General features: G+C 43.5%; 2 non-coding genes across 2 annotated transcripts; both read left to right on the top strand.

The window, feature by feature from the left end:
- Positions 1–5,919: 5,919 nt before the first annotated feature.
- trnar-ucg (transfer RNA arginine (anticodon UCG)) lies at positions 5,920–5,992 on the top strand. Its single transcript has one exon. It is a non-coding gene; the product is annotated as a tRNA-Arg (tRNA).
- An 840-nt stretch (positions 5,993–6,832) lies between these two features.
- On the top strand, positions 6,833–6,905 carry trnar-ucg (transfer RNA arginine (anticodon UCG)). The gene has a single exon. It is a non-coding gene; the product is annotated as a tRNA-Arg (tRNA).
- The last annotated feature ends 2,622 nt before the right edge of the window (positions 6,906–9,527 follow it).

Raw genomic sequence — 9,527 nt, forward strand, 5'->3', positions numbered from 1 at the left:
CCTGATTTATGTGGTATCCACCAACTACAGATTGACATCCTGTAAAGTTAAATGTGTAATCAAACACTCTTACGATTGTGATTTCCACAATCTTCTCTCCGTGGCAACACAATACCTCCGAAACCACAGGCTGTTATCTTGTTAAATAATCTTATGTGTGGAACCTTATCAAGTGTCTTCAGAAAACAAAAAAAATCACTATTTCCTTCTTATTCTCAAAGAATTCTAATATATTTATCAAGCGAGATTCCCCTTTTGTAAATCCATTCTCAGTCCTCTTGATCATGTCATGTACTTCTAAATGCTCGGGTGTTACGTGCTTTATTAAAGACGACGCAATTTTTCCAATAAATTATGTTAATTTGCCAATAATGGCCTCAGTCAGACTTTTTTGTGTCCATACTTTTTTTGAGTAAAGGTGTTACCTTGTCACTTTGCCAATCCAGTAATACTTTTCTGAAACCTAATGATTATTGGAAAGTTACAACTAGTGCATCCAACACATTTTTTTCTTATTTATTTTTCTATCATGGATTGCACCTCATTCGTTCCAGTGCATTTTGCGGTAAATACTCCAGCAAATTTCTCTGACGTTTTCTTTGTAGTGAAAATCATTGTGTTGCATTGCTCGCCGTTTCTTTTGCCCTTCATTATTTCGTAATTATAGAATGTTCTTTGCCTGCTACTTTCACGGCAGATGCAGACTATTTATTCATCTTTTCTGTCATTTCGTGGTTCCCAGTCACGAATTCCCAGCTTCATTCAATATGGGCCTATATTCACGTTGGCTTTTCTCTTCAGTTCTTTCTATTTAAGGATGCTCTTACTGTCCACTTTAACATCAGCTGTAGTTTCGCTTTCGATGTTTACCTTCTCCCTCCTTATTAATCTTTACATAGAACATAGGACGTTACAGCGCAGTACAAGTTCTTGGGCCCTCGATGTTGCGCCGCCCTGTCATACTAATCTGAAGCCCATCCCACCTACACTATTCCTTGTACGTCCATTTGCCTGTCCAATTTGCTGGCTTATTGATATTTCTGTAAACATTCCGAATGTCCTGCTCACCGAAAATATTTCCCACATTTTATGTTTTCCTTTTAATTCAATTTGTTGTTTTTTCCAACTTTTCTACGTAAACATAATACACTCGTCCCCTTCCTAGATTTTATCCTTCTCACTTGAATTATGTCATTAATGTGAGCGTTGAACTGTTTTTCTGAATGGATTGCCATTGTTCTTCACAGGGTTTTGCTGCTAAACCCGTTTTCTGGTCCACTCCAGCAAGCTCTTCCCTCATCCGTTTACAATTTACACTTATATAAGCTGAGCACGTTTGTTTTGGATGTCAGATCCTCCCTCTCCAAATGAATGCTCAAACTTTGCTGTTCCGAGGCAATCTTTCAGTCTGTCACCATGCATAAAATCTGACTCATTGCACATTACCAGATTCAGTACATCAAGATTCCAGGTTGAACCACGACATACTGTTTCAGGAATCTGTCTGAATTCTTCTTTGTGACTACCTTTGCTGATAGAGTCATAGGAATGTACAGCACAGAAACACACACTTCGGTCCAACCCGTCCATGCCGATCAGATATCCCAACCCAATCTAGTCCTACCTGCCAGTACCTGACCCATCCCCCTCCAAACTCTTCCTATTCATATGCCTATCCAGATATCCTTTAAATATTGCAATTGTACCAGCCTCCACCACTTCCTCTGGCAGCTAATTCCATACACGTACCACCCTCTGCATGAAAAAAGTTGCCCCTTCGGTGTCCTTTATATCTTTCCCCTCTCACCATAAACTTATGCCTTCTAGTTCTGGACTCCCCCACCCCAGAGAAAAGACTTTGTTTATTTAACCTATCTATACCCCTCATGATTTTGGAAACCTCGATAAGGTCACCCCTCAGCCTCCGATGCTCCAAGGGAAACTGCCCCAGCCTATTCAACCTCTCAAATCCTCCAACCCTGGCAGCATCCTTGTAAATCTTTTCTAACCCCTTTCAAGTTTCACAGCATCATTCCGATGGAAAGGAGACCAGAATTGCACACAATATTCCAACAGTGGCCTAACTAATGCCCTGTACAGCCGCAACATGACCTCCCAACTCCTGCACTCAATACTCTGACCAATAAAGAAAAACATACCAAACGCCTTCTTCACTATCCTATCTACCTGCGACTCCATCTTCAAGGAGCTATGAACCAGCACTCCAAGTCTCCTTGTTCAGCAACACTCGCTAGGACCTTACTATTAAGTGTAAAAGTCTTTCTGTCTGTCTGTCAATTGATGTGAAGATTAATTTGCCTATGATTAATACACTGCCTTTCTTTCCATGCTTCATTATCTTCTGATCTCTGTCATGCTTTCTTAATAATTCCATGATTCTAACATTTATTCCAGCAAAGTTGTCTTTCCCATGGTATTTCTGACCTTAACCTACATGGATTCTATATCGACTAATGATAAAGCCTATGAGTCAGTAATACTTAAGCATGCCTGCTTTACGTCATGTCTTTCAAAAACATCTAATACCGCTTTGTGCAATGGTTGTGACGTGCCTAAGAAAACCGGCAATTAAGTCTCAATTGTCCCAGCAGTGTGTCACAACAGGCCTGAATATGTTGATAGGAGAAGCGACTATCAGTCCTCACTGCCATCTGCTGGAGAAGCACTGACATTACACTGATGGTGAAAACGTCAACAATACCCGTCTGATATCAATCTATTGAGAAAGCAAGTGCACGCTTATTCTAGCTCAACACCTTAAACTGGCAGCTGTAGCATTATGAAACAACTCATTGAAAGTGGATAAGACTAATTAGCATCAAATCAAGGTCAACATTTGAGCGAAATGTCTCCATTCCTTGTCGTGTAGGTATGTTCATCTCTTTTAAGGATACCAGCTGTGTCACATGCACACCCCCAAACTGCAGGAGTGATGTTGGGAATGGCAATAAACAGGAAATTAGAGATGCATGTGATAAGGGCATTTTGGTGATCATGCATGATGTTAACTGCACATCGACTGGACTAATCAATGTAGTTACAATGGTGGAGAGGAGGAATTTCTGGATTGTATGTGGGATGGTTTCCTTGACCAATACGTGCGGAAACCAACTAGAAAGCAGGCCATCTTATACTGGATGCTGTGTAATGGGAAGTTAATCATTGCTAATCTAACTGGAGCAGATCCCTTGGGGATGAGCAACCAGGACACGCTAGAACCTTTTAATCAAAATGGGGAGTGAGATCGTTGATGCGGAGACTCGGTTGCTGAATCTTTAAATTTACATTTAAAGGGTATGAGATTTACGGGGTATCTTATAGAAATGTAAATGACCATGAGAGGCATGCACTCAGTAGTTTCCCAGCGTTGGGTATTCCAGGACTGGAAGGAATCAGTCTAAGTTTAGGATGGAAATAATATAAGGGAACCTGAGGGCCAACTTTTATACACTAAGACTGTTAAGCATATGGAATGAGCTGCCAGTGGAAGTAGTTGAGGGAGAAACATTAACCATATTTAAAAGGTATTTGGACAAATACATGCACAGGAATGGTTCAGATGAATAAAGGGTCAAGTGCAGGGAAATAGGATTATCGTGGAAGGATAATTTGTTTGGCATGGATCAGTTTGGGCCAAAGCCCTGTCTCTGTGATGTGCAACTCTAACCCTCTCGGACACAAATCAGATACCAGAAATGTTGGAGAATGCAAATTTTACTGAGTGGGAGAACTGAGGCTGATCAATATTAGTAAAGAAATGTTGCTTTGAAAATTGCGGGGATGGACGGTGGATCAACCCCCAGAGCCTGATAATCTACATCCAAGCGTACTTCACAAAGTGGTTCCAGCAGTAGAGAATGCATTCACTGTCAGGATTGTAAACATTCCGATACAGTCCCTGCAGACTGGAGAGCAGCTGATATCACTCGAATATTCAAAATTGGAGACATTGTCTTTGTTTTCTCTATAATCCTGTAATTTCCTGCGGTAGTCCGAAGTTCTACTGAGCCTCTCTTCGGAAGGAGTGTGTCCCCACGGTGCATCGTGCAATAAACTGATTAATGCTCGCGGTCTGCTTGCAGTGATTTTCTACAGCAGCGCGTGTGTTTAATTATGTAACTGCATATACATTTCTGCGTCTATTGCCATGGAAGCGCATCACATTGCCTTGAAACCACTTTGGTTGTCAGAGGTCACCAGCATGCTCTGGTCGTTGGAAGATGCTCAAGTGCATTTCAGGTAATGTGCTTTCATGCAATGTAGCTTTACTGCTTGATGAAGAGATGGTATATTAGCCTTCATTGTGAGAGGTTGAGTCCAGGAGCAGGGATGCGTTGTCGCCTTGGTGAGGCCACACCTAGAATATTGTGTGCAGTTTTGGTCTCCTTTTCTGAGGAATGTGTTATCTATCCTGTCTAGTCCTGTTAAGATTTCATAAGTCTCTGTGAGACTCCCTCCTCATCCGTCTGAACTCTGGAGGTAACATTTCTAACGCAGTTAATCTCTCCTCACACGCCAGCCCCACCATCCCCGGAAACAGCCTGGTAAACCTTCACTGCACTCCCTCAAGAGCGAGACCATATTATTGTTAATCATTCTTGAAGCGGATCCTTTGCCTTACTGTAGAAATCTCACCATGCAAAAAGTAAATTCACAAGTCATATGCATCCATTCCGTACTCATGTCCAGACACACTTGTTTGATGATTTAGGGACTCTGCATTTGAGAGGACGCAGAATGTGAGAATTTGTCATGTCACCTCCAAACCTCAGCATAGCAACTGGGGTACTCTGGTCCACATCTCAATTAAACCCAACATGTCTTTCACTCCTCCCTCTTCACCTTCCAGGATCGTATAATTCCTTGCAAGCACATCTGTGCCTCTCGGTTGTCCGGACTGAAATAAAGAGAATTGTTATGACAAGATCTGCTGTTGGAATTGCTGAGGGAAACTCAGCAGGTGCGGCAGGACCTAAGGGAGGAAACGGAATTCTCATAAAGTTCTGTAGAAATTCTGAAACGGTGTCTCTGATTCTCTCTCCACAGATGCTGCCAGACCGGATGATTTTTTTTCTGCAGTTTCTGCTTTTGCTTTTAGCTGAATGTCTATTCCATTGACCGGAATGATACACCCAGACACACCTTGTACCGATATTTAAATCTTTCAAAAGCTTAGGTAATTGAATTCAAACAAATGCAGAACGATGCACTTCCCTCAGCTCCACAGACAGAGAAACTCAGAAAAGCAGCGGCGTTATATGGTTCTATAGGTATAGCTGAGTGATTGCACCGATGACCGGGAGCTCCAGTTTCTCTTTGCGGTTTCGAATCCTGCTGCCTGTGGCTGAAGGCAGAGCAAGAGGGAGTTTGTTTCGTATCTCTTTGTTTGGGATTCCAATCCCGGCGGGGAAACACTTCTTTCAGGTCAGAAGTGGTGTCAATCTTCGATACACTCACTGAACAGCTCGGATTCACACTTGCTTTGCCAACTTTGTTTGAACTCATGATTTGGGGATGCCGGTGTTGAACTGGAGTGTATAAAGTTAACAATCACACAACACCAGGTTATATCCTTTGTTTGAATTCGTGTGTTTGCAGATCCCTGGCCAGAGCTTTCTCGCTGAATTTGGTCAACGCCTCGACTGGAATAGACCATGATTCAATGTATGAAAGTACATTTCACTGGGGTGGAACCGAAACCCGCACAGTGACTGTGAATAAAACAGTGGAAACTTCCAGCACAGGAGCAAGAGACCCTGAAGCAGACACGTGAGGACAAATATCTTTCCTTTGTCAGTGAAAGGCACTGCTTCCCAAAGGGGAGCCAACGAAGTGAAGCAGTGAATGTGATAACCTCTACTGATTGTTCACAAGCTGTTGAGCACGTTTAAGTGGATTGGGCCAGTGGCGTAATGGATAACGCGTCTGACTTCGGATCAGAAGATTGTAGGATCGAGTCCTACCTGGCTCGCTTGGCATTCTCTGGCTTGTGCGGCATTTTCATTCGTGCGGAGGTGCAGGGATTGGATTCGTACGTTTGCTGCGCAGATCCCTCACGGTCGAAGCTGTCACTGCTCTCACTTTCCTGCACAGCGCCGGGTTTTTAATGGGGCCAGAAAACTATGTGTTTGTGTGTTGTTTTTATGGCTAACGCAAATGACTGTGGATGTTGGGAATCTGAAACAATAACAGGAAATGCTGAGGAAACTCAGCAGGCGTGGGAGAAACTATGGGAGAAAACGGAATTCTCGGAAAGTTCTGGCGAAATTCCGAACCCATGTCTCTGGTTCAATCTGTGCAGATGCTGCCAAACCTGCTGAATTTTTCCTGCTACTTATGATTTGGTTTTTATCTGAATGTATATTCCATCTATCAGGCTGATACACACACACACAATGCATCGATATTTACACCTTTTGGAAGCTTAGGTCATTGAATTCAAACACATGCAATAATTTTTCACTGTCCCTCAGCTCCACAGACAGAGCGACCCGGAAAGGCAACCAGGTGACGTGGTACGATAGTCGTAGCTGAGTGATGACATCGATGTTGAAAATGTGTCGCTGGAAAAGCACAGCAGGTCAGGCAGCATCCAAGGAGCAGGAGAATCGACGTTTCGAGCATGAGCCCTTCTTCAGGAACTTGACATCCTGGGGCGTTTATATTTGGGGTTCCGAATCCTGCTGACTACGGCTAAGGGCAGGGGAAGATGGAGGTTGTTTCACATCTTTCTGCTTGGGAATGCCCTTTCCGCCCGAAGTCCATGTTTACATTACATACTGACAACCTGGGAGGGCAAAGTGTGCGTGTTGGGCCAGTAGCGTAATGGATAACGCGTCTGACTTCGGATCAGAAGATTGTAGGTTCGAGTCCTACCTGGCTCGAGCGCACGTTTCCTGTTGCATTTCCGTTTCTGAGTTGTTTGGAGGTGCTGGGATTATATTCTTGCTTTTTTGAATTTGAAAGTTGCATTTCATCCCGATGCAGCTCATTGTCAGACCGATGTATGACAGCTCCTGTTATGTCAGCGTCTGTGGAGCTGCAGGGATTGGATCAGTACGTTTTGATATTTAAAAGCTGCAACTGGGTCTGTTGACCGTTTTAAATTCCAGCTCACCGCAGCATCTCTCATTGTCTGTCCAACTGGTTTGAGTTACACCTAAAAGTCTAGAAGCATGTATGTGGGGTTGGAGGACAACAGTGAAGCACAAGGGGCGAGTATAATCCTGACATCTTTGCCCCACCCAGGGTATGAGTTTGTGTGTCTCTCTCTGTGGGTGAAAATAAGTAAGTGTTCGTCAAGGGGGGCACAACACAGTGTGACCATTTCAAACTTCAGTCCCATTGTTGTGCCATGTAAGATCACAGCAATGTTATGGGTCAAGACCTGGAAACTGGGGCCAGAATAGATGGATGTCTTTGAGACGCACTGCACGATGGACTGAATGGTCGTTTCCCATTCTGAAAAAGTTCAAAGACAAATTTAAACTAATGGGCAGATAAAAAAAATCATAAAGAAAAAGACAAAAGCGGTTTCACTGAGAATAAATGCGAATGCTTCTCTCACCTTCTCATGTTACCTCCTGGTTCAGATTCGGTGCTCTCACCGCCGCACCGGTTCTAATCCCTGTCAGGGAATGGGTGTTTTGTTCCGTAAACATATCGTGGTAACAGTATTTCTGACCAATTTTCCAAACCTGCAAGTTCATTGGATTTGTCCCAAACGTTAATAAGGTTAACATAAAACAAAGAGCTGCAGATGCTGGAAATCCGAAATAAAAAAAAAACAAGAAATGATAGAGAAACTCAGCAGGCCCGGCAACATCAGTGGAGAGAAGCAGGGTTAGTGTTTCAGAGCCGACAGAATCAGGTTAGTTTTACATTTCTATGTAATATTGCCGGGAAAATGATCAGATTTATCTGTCAGAATGTTTATCAAAATCTCTCATGAGCTTACAGCGTTACAAATTCAAAAGGACTCTATCGGCTGTAATGCTGTTTCCATTGCCCTGAGCTGCTGAAAGATTGTGCTTAAAGGTTTACCTTTTTTGTCGTTTCGTTTCTGTCAGTTCGCAGCCATGTCACCTGATGAAAGAGCGTCGCTCCGAAAGCTAGTGCTTCTAATTAAACTTGTTGGACTATAACGTGGTGTTGTGTGATTTTTAACTATGTCAAAAGGAGAATTAGTCCTTTCATGGTTTACGTCAACATGTGTCTCCATTTGTGTCTCTTCCTCTGTGTATCCACCTGACCCTCTTCCACATTCTCCGACTCTCTGTCTGTCCATATCCCTCATTTCCCATCTCTGTTCTTCACAAGCCTGACATTAGGAGACAGTTTGAGAGTGGAGCTGCTGAGTGTCTTTCTCCACCCTGGCTGGACTGTGTAGAACTGAACTCACGTTCTCCGATTAATATGTCTGTCCCTTCGACCTGAGGTCAGGAGACATTTCCTCCTCAATATCTTATGACCCTTTCGAAATCAAAATAGAATTCCTAATCTATCAGGAAAACGAGCATAATTACAGGCCAACTATGGGAGCACAATGATGTATTTACTGTGGGTGTGAAATGAAAGAACGGTGACAGCAGAGAATCGGGGGGATCGGCTGGAGGTGTCTGTGCCATTACCAGATCATTCCCCAGCAAGTCTGCAGTGTCTCCTGCCTCACCTCGTCATTTCCACCAAACTGGGAATGAAGCGGGGCTGGGGGTGGGGCGGAGTAAAAGAGGAGCGGAAGCAGAAATGCTTGTGAAACAACTGAAATAAACTGAATTAATAGTTCGAGAGAAATAAAATTCACTCGTGGAATTAAACCAGGAAACATAAGCCGGATCACCGACTCAAACAGGATGCGGAATTGTTTGTGATCGGAGATCACACACTTGCAACAAGTTGACACAGCGACCCATTAACACAATAAGCAATCACCACGCAGATCTGAACGGAAAAACCCCCCTATCTACTTCGCAGGTGCATTAACCAACTAAATCACAGCACCGGGACGTGAGCAGCTTCACTTACCGATATGTGCAGTCCTGTAACCACCTGGTCACTAACTCCGAAATGTGTTTTCTGTATCAATGTTGCTCAGTGAGAATTGCAATCAACCTCCACTTTTGCAAAAACAGTTCACAGCTGAACATTCTCCACTGAAAATGGACAGAAAAAAAGACAATCTCCTTTTGCATTGGCTTCAACATGATTCTTTCGATCTGTCTAAACTGACAGGGGAAAGAGGATGTGTTCAACCTCTTGGCCTCCCTTAATCATATCAATACACACTCAGGAACCTCACACCAAGAGGAACAGGGTCATTGAGGTGAATTGGCCAGGGGTGGTGTTTGAGTCAGTGTAAACAGTGTGCAGTGAAGGCTGACCCATGAACACCGACACTGAGCCTTGTACCACCAGCTCCACCTCACATCCTGCCTCATGCCTCCCAGTCATCTTTGCTGTTGTCATAAACCTGGTCCCTTTTTTGCCAAAAGTTGTTCCTTCTCTCA

This window comes from Chiloscyllium plagiosum, unplaced genomic scaffold, assembly GCF_037043375.1.
Source record: "Chiloscyllium plagiosum isolate Xiang-an unplaced genomic scaffold, Cpla_swu_hap1 HiC_scaffold_53Y, whole genome shotgun sequence".
NCBI classification, from domain to species: domain Eukaryota; kingdom Metazoa; phylum Chordata; class Chondrichthyes; order Orectolobiformes; family Hemiscylliidae; genus Chiloscyllium; species Chiloscyllium plagiosum.